The 19,807-nt window shown below is 41.8% G+C and overlaps 1 protein-coding gene across 1 annotated transcript in view; it reads right to left on the bottom strand.

Moving 5' to 3' along the window:
* The window catches only part of SNTB1 (syntrophin beta 1), a gene marked incomplete at its 3' end in the record, with an annotated part of 321,501 nt that overhangs the window by 257,173 nt on the left and 44,521 nt on the right, over positions 1 to 19,807 (bottom strand). The window lies entirely within an intron of this gene.

The following is a 19,807-nucleotide window of genomic DNA, read 5'->3' as shown; positions in this document are numbered from 1 at the left end:
TTCTTTTCTAGAATTTTAATTCGTTGTTATTAGTGTCTCAGGTTGGGAGACATTGCAAAGAGAAAGCAGCTATAAATGTGTATCTGTTCCTTAGCTAGCCAAGTAAGGTCTCCCAAGAAGTGGCCTTTCCCTCTCTCCCCACACCCTTCTCAGCACTATGTTCCAGGTCCCCCTAATAGTTCCTCATTTGCTTGCCTTTCCTTTTTTAACTCCCTTTGCATGGAATGTCCATTCACCATTTTCCACCTAATTAACACTTCAGCTTTTAACAATACTCTGGAGTCATGTCCTCCCTGACACCTCTTAAGTAGGACTGACAACTCCCTACTTCATTTCCCACTGCACCCGGCAGACAGTGGCTGGTTCAGGCTGAACTGTTTACAGTGGCCAGGAGCCACGCACACAAGAGGCCCACTTGTGCATCCCAGGGATGGCGGCAGCTGGGACTATCTGAAAAACACTTGCCCTAAGTAAAAGGCAACTCAGCCTCAACCAGCTGTTACGCTGGGAATTTGGGGCCTGATGCGTCTACATTTGATCTACTTTAACAAAGCTCAAGATCTGAGATTGTTCACAGGACGAGTGTGTGTTTGTGAGGGATGCGTGTGTATGTGTGTGAGTATGCACTTTCTCAATTTTTCAGTGTTGGCTCAAAAGAACATGTGTGTTCTGAACTCTGAGCAGGGCTAGCCAGAAGAAGGTTGGTGGTTCAAACCCACCAGCCACTCCACAGGAGGAAGTCAGAGCAATCAACTTCTGTAAAGGTTTACCACTTCGGAAACCCAATGGGGATTGGTATGAGTCGGAATTGACTCGATGGCAGTGGGTTTGGTCTTTTTTGGTTGGAACAGGACATCCTAAACCTTCTTATGCTCCTTTGTCTTCTTGTGTGTCCCAACAGGCTTCAGTATGCCCATTTGTTTTCCTGTAAGCTTCTTGAAGCCAAAGACTGTGCTGTGTTCATCTGATGCATCAAGGACACATCCTTAAACTTCTGCATCCCCAGGGCCGATCCTAGTGTCTGGCACATAGCAGGAACACAACAAATATGTTGAATGAATGCATTTATACAGTTACTCATTCAATACAGATTTACTAAGTGTCTACACCGAGAAAAGACTTGCTGGGTTCCTAACTGCTCCTGACTCCAACTGTTGTTAGATGTGGTTGAGTCAATTTTGACTTATAGCAACCCCATATGATGGAGTACAGCTGCCCCATAGGGTTTCCTAGGGTGCAGTCTTTATGGGAGCAGACTGCCAGGCCTTTCTTCCTTGATGCCACTGGTTGGGTCTGAACTACCAACCTTTCCGTTGGCCACTGAGTGCTTAACCATTGTGCCACCAGGGCTGGCATCCCTACATTTCCTTCACCAGTGATTTATTTGTTGGGTTGTTTCTCTAGGAAGGGTGTTACCCTTAAGAGGGTTACACCACAAAGTGACTATTATTCATCCATTACAATAGAATTTGTCTTGTCGGAAATCAATCTCTCCTAAATCACTCTGTTCAAATACTGGTCACCATGCTTGGAGTTGTGATAATGCTGCCAATTTCTTTTCTAAACTATCCTCTGAAAGAATGATGCTTTAGGAAGGAGAATTGATTATAAAATAATTGAATACACCAGGCTGTATCTGGCCTTCTGTACAAATGGAATTGACTCACCAAGGGTCACAGACACCATTTGTTCAGAGGAGCATGCTGAGAGATAAGGATGAGAAGGAGAAGGGATGTTTCCATCTGTCATCCAGCTCAGGAGGAAAATGAAGAGCTGGTTCCATTTTCCAATCAGAACAGCTTATGCATAAGCAAAGGGTGCTGTGAACTCAGTATGTGGAAAGGCTCCTGGCAAATTTAAAGGAACTCACCTTCTTCTTGGAACGTCCTTCCAACCCCATTCAGGCGAATAGGTAGCAGTAGGGAATAGTAATTGTTTCATATAGTAATTGTTGAAAACCTATGGGATCAGCCTGCTATTTAAATATTACAGCACTGATTTCTAGGAAAGAAAAGAACCACAAAAGAACCACATTACCTTTGGCTAAGGGATTCCATCCCAATAACTGGCTATCATCACCCCCATCAGCTTTAGAGAAGAAGGCAGTGAGGGGCAGAGTTACAGACCGGAAGAGTTTGGATGGAGGGGACATATGAAGTGAGAATCAGTGGATACCTATAAGGCCAAGTGATGACACTAACTTATTTCGGGGGTACGGGGGTGTGAAAGTGAAAAGACAAACCCTGAATTGCAATAAAATCAGATAGGCAATGAATGGGTTCCCCACATTAGGATGTCATGGAGAGAAACTATCCAGGATATTAATCACTAATGCAGGAAACAGACTTGACAACAGTGTTGTTGTTATTAGGTGCCGTCGAGCTGTCTCTGACTCATAGTGACCCTATGTACAGCAGAATGAAACACTGCCCAATCCTGTTCCAGCTCCACGATCCCAGCTACACCTGAGTCCATCGTTGTAGCCACTGTGTCAATCCATCTTGTTGAGGGCCTTCAAGGTAGAGGAGATACTTTGGGTCAGAAGGATTTTATGAAGCTCCTCAAGGCACTCCCCGTGTGGGTCTGTTCCTACTGTGTCTTTGTGTAGTGTCTTCAAATCTCCATAGAATTTAAATCTTAAAGGCTAGATTCTACATGCAAGCAGCCCATGACTGTTGTCTTGTTTCCACCAGCAGCAGGGGCAAGGCTGGTACTGGCACTGGAAAGAAACATCTGGTCTTACTGCTCACCCTCTGTTTGCTTTTCCCTTACCCATTTAGCTCATGATTAAAACCAGGGGCAGACTACTCAATAAACAACGTAAACATGGGCTTACTTGTGCTTACTTATATAGTAATCAGTATAGATGCACTTTTTTTTTTTTCCAATTGTGATATGTACCTGAAAACTCAGGTATACGGTGAATTTTTATAAATCAAACTGAAATATTACAAGATAGGGAAAAGGGTGTTGCTTTAAAAAACAAAAACAAAAAAAAACCTTACGATTAATCCCTCAATAGCAGATATATTAAAAAAAAAAAAAAACATACTCATTGCCATCCAGTCGATCCTGACTCATAGCGACCACCAATGGGTTTCTAAGCTGGTAAATCTTTACAGAAGTAGATTGCCCCATCTTCCTTCTGCGGAGCAGCTGGGGGGTTTGAACCAGCAACCTGCTGGTTAGCAGTCAAATGCCTTAGGCACTGTACCACCAGAGCTCCTTCAATAGCAGATACATCTATCCTAATTTGTCTGATGAACCTAAATTTGGAGATGTATTTATTTAAAGCAAAGCATCTAAAACTAAAATTTGCAAGAATTTGTAAGTGAATGAAATAGACGATAGCGATTTCTCAAATTCTTCCATTTCTAACCTGCCAACAGTCATTTATTTCCTGTTCGAAACTATAAATGAGTATGTGGCTAGAAGCTATATCACAGGAAAAACAAAGCCTTAAAAAAAGTCTCATTGCCACACAGGCCCTTATGGCACTACCTAGGGGAATTGTTAAGAAATCCATTTCTGAGATTGCCCTTATTTACCTAAATCTCAGTTTATCTGCAAAATGGGAATAGTAATTGTTTCAAATTCATGGGGTAGTTATAAAGATTGAATGACATCATGCATATAAAGTATATGTGAATAGAATATATAAAGAAAGACACAGTGAATGTGCAATCAATGCTACTTACTATTACCATTAAGGCAAAAATGGTAGCAAGGCAGTTTGAAGGCCTTATCTTATATATCCTCAGTGGCTAGGACGTAAATAACACCACACGCAAAGACTCAAGAAGGGCACAGAAGTTGGAGGGGTCAATCACTGCTTTCCTGCCCTAACATTAGGCCAGAGACCTCCATTGTTTAACAGATTACAGTCTGTAGAGCTGTAAAAGTGGCAAAACACAGAAAGCAAGATTGCAAGTCAGCAGGAACATAAAAGAGACACAATTTGGCTTGCTCATGGAAGAAGCTGACATAATAAAAGATGGGACTGCAGAACACAAGCCCATTTTTGATCTGAGGCAAGAGAGTTGGTTCCCATTTCACCCAGTCTGGTTGCTGTTGTCAGTGGCCCTGGGCATATTCAATAATGCCATGTGGGCAAATGCTGGTTCTGTGCCAAGTGTTGGGCTTATTAAAAAAAAGGGGGGGGGGCATTTATGTTCTAGGTTCAGTTTGAACTGATAGAAGCATAATAAGGCAACAATAGCTGTCAGGAATCTAAATGGTGAGTGCCAAGTAAGTGATATCAACAAAAATGGCTTGAGGGGTTCAGAGGAGAGGGCTCAAGCACTGGACAAGTATGAACCAGGAAAGCCAAGTTACGTTGGGATCTAGACCCTCACTCTGAACATTACAGTCCAGAGATCAGAACTCGGACCTCCAGCTAAACGTGTGAGGTGCATTTGGGCACAATATGAAAAAAGACACGTAGTGGACAGACTGTCAAAAAATGAAACTTGCTTACTCATGAGACAATATACTCCCCAGATAAGCATCTTCTGTCACTAGATGACGATGATGATGATGATGATAATGAAAATGAGAAGAAAAAGAACAGTCCAGAAAAGGTTCATATACAGAAACACTTTGCACATTACCAGAGTGGGGGAGGGGGAGGGAAGGTAAATCACTAATTAAACAAACAAACAAACGAGCCCACTGCCACCAAGTAGATTCCAACTCACAGTGACCCTGTAGGACAGAGTAGAACTTCCCCACAGGGTTTCTAAGACTATCAGTCTTTATGGAAGCAGACTGCCTCATCTTTCTCCCACAGAGCAGCTGGTGGGTTCAAACCACTGATCTTTTGGTTAGCAACTGTTCCTTAACCACTGTGCCACCAGAGCTCCTCAATCATTAACTAGAGGGTAGAAAGTTTTTTAAAAAATAAAAATAAAAAGTAGTACTAGTAGTAGTTATAGTGACAATGTCAGGCATCATTCCAAGGGCATTATCACATTTATTGCTCATGATAACCCTATCAGGTAATAAAGATAACAAGGAATCTATCGAACATTGTGCTAGATGAGGTTTCCATATGCAACTCTACTTAATCCTCACAACAGCCCTATAAAGTAGTACTAATATTACCCCCTCATTTTACAGATAAGGACCATGGAACCTCTGAGATGGTAGTGACATAACCAACATCACACAGGTAGCAAGTGGTTGTGCCAGAGTTTAAATCCACATCAATCCAACTCCAAAGCCTGTGCTCTTAAGAGCAATAGTGTATTTTCTCTATAGATGGTCTGTCTTACACGGTTGTTTTCAAAGAGATCCCTAAATCAGGTAGCATTCTGGACAAGATGACCTCTCATTTCCCATTCTTCCAAATTATTGAAACTCTATGATCCACAACGAGCTTGTCCGTAACAGTCAGTCCCTATTCTTCTACCCCTGACATCATTTTTGGTATCCTTATTTTGCTTTAATTTTCAAGAGTACTCAACACAGCTGGCATTAAAGTATCTACTTATGTGTTTATTGTCTGTTTCTCTCACTAGAGTATAAACTCCATAAAGCCAGGGATTTAGTCTTGTTCACATCTATATTCCCAATGCCTAGAATATTTGCTCAATAGATAGATGGATGGATGGATGGATGGATAAGGTGGTGAAGATGGGTAAGATTTAGTTTGGTGTAGGACACTCATTGGAGTAATAATGTAAGAAAATGTTGTTAGGTACTTATTCACAGAGTAAGTTTTGTGGACAATGAATTGTCCTTACCTGGACGGGTAGAAGATACATAAAAGAGAGAAAGGGAAGTTAACAATGGAAAAGTAAGTTAGAGGCAAAATTTGGAGATCCTCATATGATAGAAAGAGCTCTGGTGGTACATAGCCTAAGGCATTTGACTGCTAACCAGGAGGTTGGCAGTTCAAACCCATCAGCCACTCCATGGAAGGAAGACTGGGCAATCTACTTCTGTAAAGATTCACCATCTCAGAAACCCAAAGGGGGTTGCTATGAATCAGAATTGACCCGATGGCACTATCATATGCATAGACATCCAGCCAGAGTAATACCGTGAAAGTTCTCTTTCATCAATTAAGTTGAACAAGTTGAGCTGGCACTCTCAGCAAACCTCCAGAGAATGATCATTTCTACTTTTGGGGCCCCTCCAATGGCTGACCTGGATGGAATTCATGTTCTGTCCAATTCCCTATCCTGAGATAATGGGGCTGTCATTTTCCTCAAGAAAACTGGCTTAAGACCACAAGTAGAAAATAAGACAAGTAACATTAAAATAAGAAAAGTTACATTCCCAGTGCCTGAGCCCTGACATTGAAATCTAAGGTCTGAGGGAAAAAGAAGTGGAAGTCCCAAGGTCCAATTTTTGCTTGCACTTTCAGACTATCTCTACAGGTTGTGCCTTTTCTAGGTTAGGAGACCCTCTTGTTTTTCCGTACATACAGGATGGAGTATAAGATCTCCAACCATATGTGCCTTTCCTGTGGAATGACAGGATCTTAGATAAGTTGACAATCACTGCAGCCCTCATTTATTGACTGTCTACTATATTCCAGACTAGGGTTAGGTGCTAGGTATCAACTCATTGCCATCAAGTAGATTCCAATTGATAGCAACCCTATAGGGTCTACTCTATAGAACTTCTTCACAGGGTTTCTAAGGTAGACTGCCACATCTTCTTCCTGCAGAGTGGCTGATGGATTTGAACTGCTAACCTTTCAGTCAGCAGTCAAGCACTTAACCATTGCACCACTAGGGCTCCTCGGTGCTAGGTATCATTAGTCCCTAATCCTTCCAACAACAATGCAAAAGGTTAAATTAATTTTTCAAGGTCATACTTTTACTCAGTGGTAGACAGGAGAATCAAAACAGATCTATCTGGTTCCTAAACCTGTTTTCTACTGAAAGGACTGAATTCCTAGGTGATGCTGGGTGATAGGTCTGCAGCTGCCAGGGCACTTAGGCAATGAGTAAGGGGAGCTCTGGTGAGGAGAGCAGGGTCAGATAGGATGGGGAGATGACTGGTGAGGCTAACAAAAGGAGAGAGTAGAGAAAAGTCCTAAAGGGTCCTCTAGGAGCTGAAAGCCAGAAATGGGAGGTAACTCAGAGATAGAAGCAGGCCAGGAGATCACTGTGACAGGCCAGGCAGCCAGACATGGCAGCTTTATCTGAATATCTGAAAGGTCACAAGAAAGAGAGAGAGGATTCATTCTGTGCTTCAAGAGACAGCAAAACTAGGAAGTACAAGCATTCAGTTTTAATTTATGAAGACACTTCCAATCACTCAAGAGGTCTCTAATGACCATCTCCAGTTTTGTTGACCTATTATTCCTCTCTTCTTCTGTGCAAAACTCTTTCCCTATTCAACCACAGCATTCTAATGGAGGTGTCCTTCCTTTCTGGCCACTGTGATTACATAACACAGACACTTGATAAAAGCTAAGCGAATTGGAAGTTTCTCCTACATGGGGGAGATGGAAACAGAAGGAACAATTCCCACACCCTTATTAACTATGAAGCTGGGACTGGTGAGCTTGAAAAATATAGGTGGCCATGTTTTCCACTAAGTGGAGAAAGCCCACCTGAAGGATGGCAAAGAACTGAGAAAATCAGCGATGGAAAAAGAGAGGGAGGAAAGCAAGGGAGAGAAAGAGATAGAGAAGCTGTTTGATTGCTAGTATCCAAACTCTGTTTCTACTCATCCTTGAAGTTTACCCTTCCAAAATTTTGTCAAGACAGCTAATAAATGTTGCTTTTTGCCTAAACTAGTTGGAGATGGAGTCTGTCCCCTGTAAGCACAAGATCTCTGAGTAATGCATTGCCATTAGTCAATCTTCATGCACATGGGTCACATGTCAGGTGAGTTCGAGAGTTCCCACCTCAGGCCATATTTAATAGGGGTCTGGGTAGCAACAATAATGATACAGGTTTTAATAAAGTGAACTTTGCATTGAGTTGGAGATCTTCATCATTCTAATCCTATGAGAGCTGTAAGACAGTCAGGAACATGCTCTCTATTTGTGCCTCAGTCACTTCTGCATGGGTCATTTGCTTCATTATTTCCCCAACTCCGTTAACATGCAATGTAATCTGTTGATGGTCCACTTACAAGACCTCCTGGGAGGATTTTACAAGCACTTCAATCAACAATATAAGAAAAAGGTAAAAGAATATACCTTCGTTTTCCTGCCAAGCCACCATGCAGTGTCATGAACCAACCTGACCTTAATATTATGGCCTCCAAAAGATGCCCAAGAGGGTCATGTGGTCGCCTCTCAGGCTTTCTAAGGACCTTGGGCCCCAGGAAATTCATCTTTACAGTTCAGATTGTGTGCTTCCTGTTGTCTACATTCATGCTATTATATAAGCCCCGCGTGGACCTTCAACAGCACCAACCCATTTTAGAAAAGGAAGTATTTCTGATGTCTTACAGCTGTTGCACACAACAATAAGGACAGAAAGAGTTTACACGAGGTCGAGGCCAGGACTTCTGAAGTTACTATGCTCCATGGGGGTCATAATAGACTCACTCTGCATTACAGGATATACACGAGCTAAATAGCTTGTGGTTCAGTTTCTTTTTTACATGAAATCCGAAACAGCCTTCAGAGGACAGAGCAAGTGTACAAACACTACCAACAGAGCTAATGACCAATCTAGCATATCTCTTCTTCTTTTTGTTGTCAACTACCATCAATTCTGACCCATGGCGACCCCATGTGTGCAGGGTAGAACTGCTCCATAGAGCTTTCAAGGCTATAATCTTTGGGCCTATCTTCTGACAAGCCTCTGGGTGGATTCAAACCACCAACCTTTGGACTAGTAGTTGAGCACTTAACTATTTGCATGACCTAGGCCTCCTCAAGCATATCTAATCGTTTACAGATGTTTAAGAAATTCTACCCAGTTGTTTTCTGAGTTTAGGTTGGTGGTTTCCTTGGAATACTTTTCTGATAAAGGAGTTCACTCGATCCCCAAACTAATAAACTTCTTGGTAACTAAGAGTTGAACATCCCAATGAACACTCTATTTGTGTTTGAAAGTGGCATTACAATACTGAGGCACCCATTGTTGTAGGCTAATTCTCAGAGCTGAGTCAGAAACTACAGCACATTGATGACCTCCTGACCTTGACATTCCTAAGAAGGGCTGGCCCTCAGCTGATCATCAAATACTCCCTGTTCCACCAAATAGCCTGAGCTCCAAAGATTCTCTCTGGTCCTAGACTCCCTCCGTTATCTTTCCTTCTGAATCAATTCAGTAAATGCTTATTTGGTTGACCCCTACAAGCCTGTAAGCAACTTCAGGACAGGCCTATGTCTGCACCTCCACAAATCTCTGAATGTGACAATCCTTTCCAGCACTTGGCAAGTACTGAATCACTGTTGATTTTCAACTGAAGGATATTGTCAAGGAGATTTGAACTTAAACAGGGCCTGTGTCCAGAGTGTGCTAAACTGTGTCCAGAGCTTGGCAAACTTCTTCTATGACGGGCCAGACGGTAAATATTTTAGGATTTGCCAGTCATATGACCTCTGTTGCAGCTACTCAACTCTGCCATTGTAGCAAAAAGCAGCCAGAGACAATGCATGAAAGAGTGTGACTGTGTTCCAAGAGAACTGAACTTGGAATTTCATGTAATTTTTACATGTCATAAAATATTCTTCTTTGATTTTTTTTCAACCATTTAGTAATGCAAAAAAACCATTTTTTCACTCATGGGTTGTAAAAAAATCAGGTGGTGAACTGGAATTGGTCCATAGTCCATGGTCTGCCAACCTCAACTGCCTCATGTGCATACAAAAGCTGGACAATGAAAAGGGAAGGACAGAAGAATTGATGCATTTGAATTGCTGTGTTGACAAAGAGTACTGAACACATTGTGGACTGCCAAAAGAACCAACAAACCAGTCTTAGAAGAAATGCAACCAGAATGCTCCTTAGAAGTGAGAATATTGAGAGTCTGGCCCACTTACTTTGAATACATCATCAAGACAGACCAATCACTGGAAAAGGACATCAGGCCCGGTAAGGGAGAGGGTCAGTAAAAATGAAGGAAAGCCTCAATGAGATGGATTGACACAGTAGGTGCAACAGTAGACGCAAGCCTAGGGCCAGCGCGGGGTTTTGTTCTGTTACATTTACATAAGGTCACCACAAGCCAGAGGCAACTCACCAGAAACTAACAACATGCGAAACTCTAAGCTGGATTCAGCACCCTCATTTTGCTTCGCCACTATCCCCACTTCCTGCCCCACCAGCACCAGCCATTCCACACCATACTCCATAACAGCAAAGAGGAAGCTCAAGCCCATCTTGGCAAACAGATGTGGGTCCTGCCCAGAGGGAGAACAATGCCTTGTAGACATATGCAGCTACAGTTTTTATTCCTTTTTTTTCTTTTTCTTTTTTACTTTTAATCATTTTGTATTATGTTTTACAGCACATAAAATAAAATAAGAGAGAACACTTTGAATACATTCATTACACAAACATAGGAAATATTTAATTGGGGAGATCTCTTCAACCCTTGTAAATCATAAGGTAGGTGCCTGCCGAGGGCGCTCTTCTGAGTCACCCATTCTCATGCATTTCCACACTGCTGGACAATCTCCATTACTGTGATTTTGAATAGGTAGAGGGCAGTCCATGGGGCAACTAGAGGCTTTAATCACAGTGCTTCTCTTCATCAAAATGGAAGCGCAGACTACAGTGCAGGGTTCACAGAAAGGCTGGGTTCTAGCTCTCCAAGTATTCCAGCTCATGAATTGCTGATCCTTAATAAAAACAGAGTTACTGGAAAAGCGCCAAACTGATGGTTTTCCCAAAATGTCTCTGATACATGTTTTAAGAAAAACCTATTTTTTCTCAGCTTCTCAGAAGTTTTGCACCTTCAGTGGGACAATGCTTCTGTTTAGAAGCCAACACTATTGTGGAGTCCAGAGAGTTGAGCTGGATTACTCATGATGCCCTGGGTTTACTTTGAGGATCGATTGTAGTGAGTTTCAAGAGTCACATAAAAGAGCATTAACAGTACCAGCTGCCACAGGGCACGGGGCACACCAGCATTTTTATAAATGTCCTCCCTGTCACTACAGCTCTGCTCGTCAACAAAGGCCCTGCTGTGTTCGACCAACTGCAGGTCCAGCAAATTGCACTTAACTAGGGTGCGGTTCTGCAAGGCAGGCAAAATGTTTACCAGGATGAGACCAGCCAGGAAACCCACTTCCTTTATCCTCTAATCAGGATGAACCACGGCCTGGGGCCATGAAAGGCTGTGCATTAGGACCGGATCCTGTGCTGTCATCTCTCGTTACCTGCATGAAAGAAGGGGACTGTGGGGGCTTGGAAGGTGGGGAAAAGCCTTCCACTTGATTTTCCAAACCAGCTGCTATTCATTCACAGGCTCATTGCCAATATAAGCTTCTCTGCCATATGTGTTATTCATCTCTAGTTTAGATGATAACGTACAACACTTTTGGCCTTACTGATCTAATAGTGCATTTTAGTAACACTTTCCACCAATACTTCTCTACAACCTAAGGCTGTGGTCTTTGGAGAACTGTACCTAGTACACCATGGGTACTCAATAAATGCTCATTGAAAGAAGGAAAATGCTAGACAATGGTATTTTACCTAAGCACAATAACAACAAAAACACTCTGGTAGTGTAGTGCCTAAGGCATTTGACTGCTAACCAGAGGCTAGAGGTTCAAACCCACCAGTCACTCCTTGGAAGGAAGATGGGGCCATCTACTTCCATAGTGATACCACCTCAGAAACCCAAGGAGGGGTCGCTATGAGTCGGATCCGACTCAAAGGCACATAGCAACAACAAGTAGCACTTAAGCTTAGAAGAGTACCTGACAACAATCCTATATTGTTGTTGTTGTGTGCATCGAGTCATTCTGACTCGCAGACACCCTCTAGGACAGAGTAGAACTGCTCCCACAGGGTTTCCTTGGCTGGAATCTTTATAGAAGCAGGTCACCAGGTCTTTTCTCCCATAGAGATGCTGGTGGGTTTGACCTTTGGTTAGCAGCTGAGTACTTACCCATTGTACTACTAGGGCTCCTAATTCTACATAGTAGGTATCATTAATAGTCCCATTTTGTAGATGAGGAAACTGAGGGTTAGAGGTACAATGCTCGGCACATAGCTCCTCTGACTCGGAAGTCCAGTGTCTTATCACTAGTTTGAACTATCTCGGAAACTTTTTCCTCTGGCACAATTTAGATGGCGGGCACACAATTTCCGTTGACACTTCAACATTAAGAATTCTCCATGTCCCTCTACTACTTGTGCTCATTTCCCAAGAACTCCTATTGTAAATCGCAAGGCTCTTCTTGAAAAGCAGACAGATGACTATAGAAATAATAAAGGCTTCCTGGGATACTCCGAAAAATGGTTACTTCAGTAAGCCAGGAAGACAACTGCAATTAGGGAACTAATTTCTCCATTAGGTTCCTTCTTCCCAAAGGATTTGAAATCTGCCTCCTCGTACCTCGTACTTCCACTTGTCTCTATCCTCCCCTCTGGAGACACAGAACTAACTTCCTCCTTTTGACAACCATTCTGCTGGTATCTGGAGGTAGTTGCTTGATCCCCATATACTGGTTTAGACACCAAAGGGTACAGTATTAATAGTAAAATTGATTTTTAGGACATAAAATTCCTTGGAAGGAAGGTTGGGCCATCTACCTCCATAATGATACTGCCTCAGAAACCCAAGGAGGGGTCACTATGAGTCGGACCCGACTCTACAGTAGTGAGTTCGGTTTTTTATTTTTTAAAAAGAAGAACAATGTACCTTCAAGAAAATAATTATAGATGGATGAAGATGTAAACTTAAATAATGGAAGTATAAAATATTAGAAAAAAATTGACCTTAAATATTAGAAAAACATGATCTTTAAAAATAATCTTAAGGTGATGTAGGCCTTTCCATTCATGACACAGACATGGATGTCATTTAAACAGAGATTAATACATCGGAATATATAAACTTTTTAAAATTTTTCTTTATGGAAAACCACCATCAACAAAGTCAAAAGACAAATGGGAAAAATATTTGCAACTAATGATAGGCTAATTTCCTCAAACTCTACAGAATACCTACAATAAGAAAAAGTTAATTGACCTAACAGATAAAAAGGCCAAGATTAGGAATAGAAAAAGAAATTTAAAGGAGCTCTGGTGGCACAGTGCCTGAGGCATTTGACTGCTAACCTGAAGCTTGGCAGTTCAAACTACCAGCCCTGGCGGAAGGAAGAAGGGGCAATCTACTTCCAGAAAGATTTACCACCTTGGAAACCCAAAGGGGTTTGCTATGAGTCAGAATCTACTGATAGCAGTGAGTTAGGTATTTTGGTTTTAAATTCGTCCAGTCCTCACTTACCAACATGATTAGGTTCCAAAGACCAGGTTACTGTATGAAAATTACATCATTGCATAACTGTCCAACCACTGAGAGTCATGGCCCAGCCAGTGGACACAACCCTTACAAGCAGTATTACTCTCTGCTCACACCGCAGTGCTTATCACTGCCAGATGTACTCTGTTATTGCACAAAATAATTGGATAACAGATTTTTTACTGTGGCCATAAAGGCAAAATGTCAGATAATGAGATGGTTGATAAATGAGGAGTAGCTTTATACAAGGTCATGCTCAATTTCATTCAAAATAAGTGAAATGCATATCAAGACTACAAGATACCATGTTTTCACCAATTAAGTGAGCAAAGATCAAAATGTTTCATCATCCAATGTAAGTGGCTAGAATGTGAGGAAAAATGCATTCTCCATACTTTTCAAGTTGAGTGTAAACTGTCACACTACTTATCAAAAAATAATCTGGCAATGTCTGTCAAAGTCAAAAGAGTACACACTCTTTGAGCAAACTCAAGTCTATCTGAAGGGGTCTGGTTAAATGAATTATGGAATGCACAAATTCTTCAAAAGAAGAAATAATAATACATCTAGTCTGGTGGTATAGTGCCTAAGGCATTTGACTGCCAACCAGAAGGCTGGCAGTTCAAACCCACCAGCCACTCCTTGGAAGGAAGACTGGGCAATCTACTTCCGTAGAGATACCGCCTTGGAAACCCAAGAAGGGTCACTATGAGTCGGATCCAACTCAATGGCAATGAATGAGTTAGTTAGTGAAATATTAGCCAGCTCTTAAAAATAAGGAGGGAGCTTCATAAGTGTGACTTGGAAAGATATTCAAGAAATATTGGTAAACTGAGCAGTGTGTCTGTGTGCTCTCATTTGCTGAAAAGAAATAATAATATAGAATATAAACAGAAACTATGGTTAGAAATTTATACAAAAATCTAGTATAATAGTGCTTGCTTCTAGGAAAGAGGCTGATTGAAACCAGGGTGAGAGGGAAATTTACTTTTCACTTTTACCTCTTTTGTACTTGTTGAATACAGAATATGCACGTTTGAACATGCATGTTGTATCAGTCAAATCAATTACCATACTTCAATAATCCATGTTATTGTTGTTGTTATAAGGTGCCATCCAGTCAACTCTGACCCCATCCAGTCACAGTGACCCCATGTGGCTGAGTAGAACTGTTCCACAGAGTTTTCTTAACTGTAATTCTTACAAGCAGATCCTGAGATCTTTCTCCCCAAAGCCACTGAGTGGGTTCGAACCATCAACCTTTAGGTTAGCAGCCGAGGGCTTGACCGCTGCACCACCAGGACTCCTTCGATAATAATTTTTAGCCATCCCAAATTGCTGTGACTTCTAAGCTCAATCTTTTTGAGAATATATATCAAGTGGAGTCCACAAAGGGAAGCAGCTGGGATCACTTCTGGAGCTCACCCCAACCCAGTCGGAGGAAACCCATGTGAAGGCAAACCAATTTTATTTATCTCTACAGACCCACCAGCCACTCCTCGGTAGGAAGATTTGGCAATCTATTTCCATAGTGATACCGCCCCAGAAACCCAAGGAGGGGTTGCTATGAGTTGGGTTCGACTCAATGGCACATAACAACAACTATATATATATATAGTGTGTGGGTGTGTGCATGTGGTGTGTAGAGTGTCACTGGTGATGCATCAAGTTTTGACCTAAGAGAGCCATTTCACACTTGTGATAGAAACTGCTTATTGACTCCCTAATATCAATTCTCCATTTCTTCCCTAACATTGTTGTGGTTGTTTGTTGTTGCTGAGTAGATTCTGACTCATGGCGATCCTGTGAGTGCTCTACAGGGTTTTAGAACAGTTCCTTACAAGGCTGTGACCTTTCAGAAATAAATTGTCAGGACTGTCTTCTGAGCCATCTCTGGGTGTGTTTGAACTGCCAACCTTTAAGCAAGTAGTTGAGTGCTGAAGAGTGTGTGCAACTAACAGTAGAATATCCTCTTTATTTGAGGTGCTAATGAACATATCTTAAAAAAACAAAGCAACAAACCCCACATTTCTCTGTCTTCTTTGGGGAGACCAGTGTAGGGGATGTGATCCAAACAGAACTTGTCGGTAAGGATTCTAGGAGAGCTTTTGAAGGAACATGACTTAGTGGGAAAAGGATCTTGTACTGTTGCCTTTTCCTGCCACTGCCCTAGACTGTGGACATAATGGTTGAGTTTCAGCAGCCATTCTATAAAGTTGGGCAAAGTCTAAGGTTGGCGGAACTAAAGAAGAGAAGGAGCTTCAGTCCTTCATAGGTTTGTGGAGCCACTCCTAGACTGCATATGTCTGGAGTTTTGTGTAGGAAAATAAGCCTTTAACTATTTTTAAGCTACTATAATCTGATCTGGTAGCATAGTGCCTAAAGCACTTGACTGCTAACCAGAAGGCTGGCGGTTCAAACCCATCAGCCACTCCAAGGAAGAGATGGGGCAATCTACTTCCGTAGTGATACTGCCTCGGAAACCCAAGGAGGGGTCGCTATGAGTCAGGTCCGACTCGACGGCACATAACAACAACAAACAAAATAATCAGATCCTTGTTACTAAGCAGGCAAAATGGAGGTTCAGTTACATATTCATTCTTAAAATTATTCAGTATTCAGCAGGCTCTGAATGTCTACTTTAACAAGATATTGCACTAGGCACCAGGGAACAACAGCAATGACCTAGACATGGTGCTTGCCTGGTCTTCCTTCCTCCCCCCTCCCTCCTTCCCTTCCTTCCTTCCTTTCCTGGAAACAAGCTAAAGGACTGATGTGGACTGATGTGGAAAGAAAAGTGCCTACCAAGGGCCAGGACTTCTACCTGTCCCCTCTCCCTCAATCCTCACAACAATGAGGTTATTCTCATTTTTGCACGTGATGGAAATGAGGCCAAGTTACGACAAACAATTTCTCCAAGCTAATGAATAGCAAACCATGATTCCAATCCAGATATGACTGATAACAAAGCCAGTATTTTTACCACCAATTTATCTTTGTATTTCCAACGTTTTTGCTCCATATATTTTTATAATGATGCTCTTTGGCACATCGAGTTTCAAACCTTTTATGTCTTCACTATTGAGTTTATATATAATACTTTCTGAATAAATATTTTTTCTCGTGTTGTTATCTTCTGATTATTGTTTAATTCATTTAATGAATATCTGTGTGCCAACTATACACCAACCAGATACTGTCAATACCAAATAAAACATAAAGTTTGGTTTCAAGAAACGCAAGTAATTAAAAGAAGATATTAACCAATAAAATACTATACAGTGCAATAATTGGATAGAATATTTTTTTCATTAGATAATGAATGCAAATGTAAGCACTATGCTTTTTTATCTATTTTTTAAATTGTGCTTTGGGTGAAAGTTTACAGAGCAAATTGGGTTTCCATTTAACAATTCCTACACAGTTTTTTGGTAGCACTGATTGCAATCCCCACGGTGTAACAGCACTCTTCCTACTTCCTCCCCATGTTCACCACTTCCTTTCATCCTTCTTTCCTGTCCCTTCCTGCCTTCTGAGCTCTATCCCTGGGCACACGCTGCCTGTCCTTTGATCTCCTATGGCAGATTGTTCTAATGCTAAGGAGTGCATACCTCCCTAGTGTTAGTGTTCACCTTACAGGTCTGTCTGTCATTTGACTGAAGTTGAGCCAAGAGGGTGAGTTTAGTTCCAGACTTGAAGAGTATCTCAGGGGTTCCACCAGTCTCTATCAGACCAGTAAGCCTGGTCTTTTCTATCATTTTGAGTTTTGTTTCCCATAACTCTCCCACTCTGGGATCTCCTATTTTGATCCCTTTCAGAGTGGTCAGCAGTGATAGCCATGTGGTCCGTTAGTCCTTTGGACTAATTGTTTGCTTGTGTCTTTGATTTTCTTCACTTTTCTTTGATCTGAATGGGAAGAAACAAAGAATTGTACCTTGAATGGACTTTTTGATCTTCTTTGTGTTTTAACAGCAGAATTTAATTTGCCATAATGTTTACACATTTGGGTTTACTGCTGTTGTGCTTTTCTTTCCTTGCTGTCTCTTTCCCACATTTTTTCTTCAATATACAAGATATGTTTTATATTCTGTACCAATTTACAAAAAGGCAACCTATTTCTAGTCATGCCAATGGTTATCATAGAGTTTTCCACAAACACTACTGAAATTTTATTTATCTAATTCAAACAAAATGTTGTTGTTGTTGTTATGTGCTGTTGAGTCAAACCCGACTCATAGCGACCCCTCCTTGGGTTTCCGAGGCAGTATCACTACGGAAGTAGGATCGCCCAACCTTCCTTCTGAGGAGTGGCTGGTGGATTTGAACTGCCAGCCATCTGGTTAGCAGGCAAGTGTCTTAGCCACTATGCTACCAGAGCTCCCTCAAACAAAATAGTAACAACAAAAAGCATTTGAGTGTACTTTAGAAATGACCATGAATTCAGTGCTTTAGCTTATCTTAGCCCTCTCGCCTCCACTACCCAGTCTTTGTTAATTTATTTCATTTCCCAAACCTGCTTACTATCTTGCTGTTGTTGTTTTAATAAGCTTTTTTTTTTGTCCTTTGTATTCTAACTTTGTTTCCATAGTTACAGCAATTATTACATCAATTTCTATGTTGGCTGTAAGTATTTTTATTCTCTGACCTCAAAGTTCAAACAAAGCTGAAGGATGATTCTCTGGGGATCCCCACAATGGGTGGGAAGCAGGAATAACAGTTTTTAAAATCTTCTCCCACTCCAACGCACTTTATAACTGCACACAACGCACATCAAGTGTTCGTACATGCACCAAACATAGATTTCAGTAACACAAGGAGCTTTCATGTTAATGAAGACCTTGGCTTGCTTATACATTCTTTGTACCATGAAAATACAAAAAAAAAAAGGCAGCAGAGGATCTATTGGTATAGCTGCTTAGAACACAGGCTCCAGAACCAGACTAAGCTGGTTCCAGTCTGGAACCAACACTTATTACAGTGTGAGCTTGGGCAAGTCACTTAGCTTCTCTCTGTGCCTCACCCTTCTCATCTGTGATTTGGGGATAATAATAGTATCTCAGAGGGTTGTTCTCAGTGTTAAATGCCCTTACAACAGTGCCTTAAAAAAGTCCCTTGTATCTCTAAGTTTTACTCTCCTTTGCTCTTTCTTTGGCACAGGGGCAGTGCTGTTAATACACTCGTAAGGAGCCTTGGGAGTACAGTGGTTAGTGTTCAACCGCGACTGAAACACTGGCAGTTTAAGCCCGGCCAGCAGCTCTGTGAGAGAAAGACCCAGAGATCTATCTGCCCCTTAAAGATTTACCAAATAACCAACATTGTTCCCGTCGAGTGGAAACTGACTCCTAGCGCTCTTAGAGGACAGAGGAGAACTGCCCTGTAGGGTTTTCCGAGGCTGTAAATCTTTAAAGAAGCAGATGGCCCCATCTTTCTCCCACAGAGCAATTGGTGGGTCTGAACCAGCAACCTTTCGTTTTGCAGCCCAGCCCTCAATACTGCACCACCAGGGCTCCTTCCACAAAGATTGTTGTTGTTATGTGCCGTCCAGTCGGACCCAACTCATAGCGACCCCTTCTTGGGTTTCCGAGGCAGTATCACTATGGAAGTAGATGGCCCAACCTTCCTTCCGAGGAGTGGCTTGTGAGTTTGAACTGCCAGCCTTCTGGTTAGCAGTCAAGTGCCTTAGGCACTATGCCACCAAAGCTCCTCCATAAAGATTACAGCCTATAAAACTAACACCATATGGAGCAGTTCTACTCTGTCACATGGGGTCATTGTGGGTCAAAAATCCCCTTGACTCACAACACAACAATAGTTGTGTGTAAACACAACAACTGCAGTTTACCCCTTTCTGTACTTTCCAACACATCCTTATACCTACCAACTCTCTTTTGTGACAAAATTTTAAATGGTGATTCTGATGAATGACAGAAGAGATGCTACTTCCCTAATCTCCTCAAAAGTCCTGGAGGAATTACACCAAGAACATGGTCACAACCCTTTCGTTGGCTTGGATTATTTAACTGCAACTGAATTCAACAGGACTGTTGATTGGCCCAAGAGCCCAATGATTGTTCTGATGTCCTAAGTGCCATGCTGAAGAGAAAGGTACCTATTCAAAGGCCAGTCAAAAAAAACAGAAGCCAGGAATAACGTACCTGAGGCACAAGCCACCCCACCTGTAGATGGCTGCGCCACAGTCTCCCAGAACACATCACCCTCATGCAGCTAAATTCCAGTGAAATAGCAACAGTCGCTAGCCCTTTGACCAGTACCAGTACCTTAAAGCCAGGAGTGACGGACTCACAGTTGCCCACACCCTTAGAACTTTACCAAGGGGATTTCTGAAGAGCAGCAGGGATTCCTGAGTACTACAGGATGGTACATCTGGGTATAAATAATACTAGTT

Source organism: Orycteropus afer, unplaced genomic scaffold (assembly GCF_000298275.1).
Source record: "Orycteropus afer afer isolate SDZICR_OR568_19922 unplaced genomic scaffold, OryAfe1.0 scaffold00106, whole genome shotgun sequence".
Classification (NCBI taxonomy): domain Eukaryota; kingdom Metazoa; phylum Chordata; class Mammalia; order Tubulidentata; family Orycteropodidae; genus Orycteropus; species Orycteropus afer.
The sequence above is the reverse complement of the archived record's forward strand: the minus strand, read 5'-3'. Positions and strand labels throughout refer to the sequence as shown.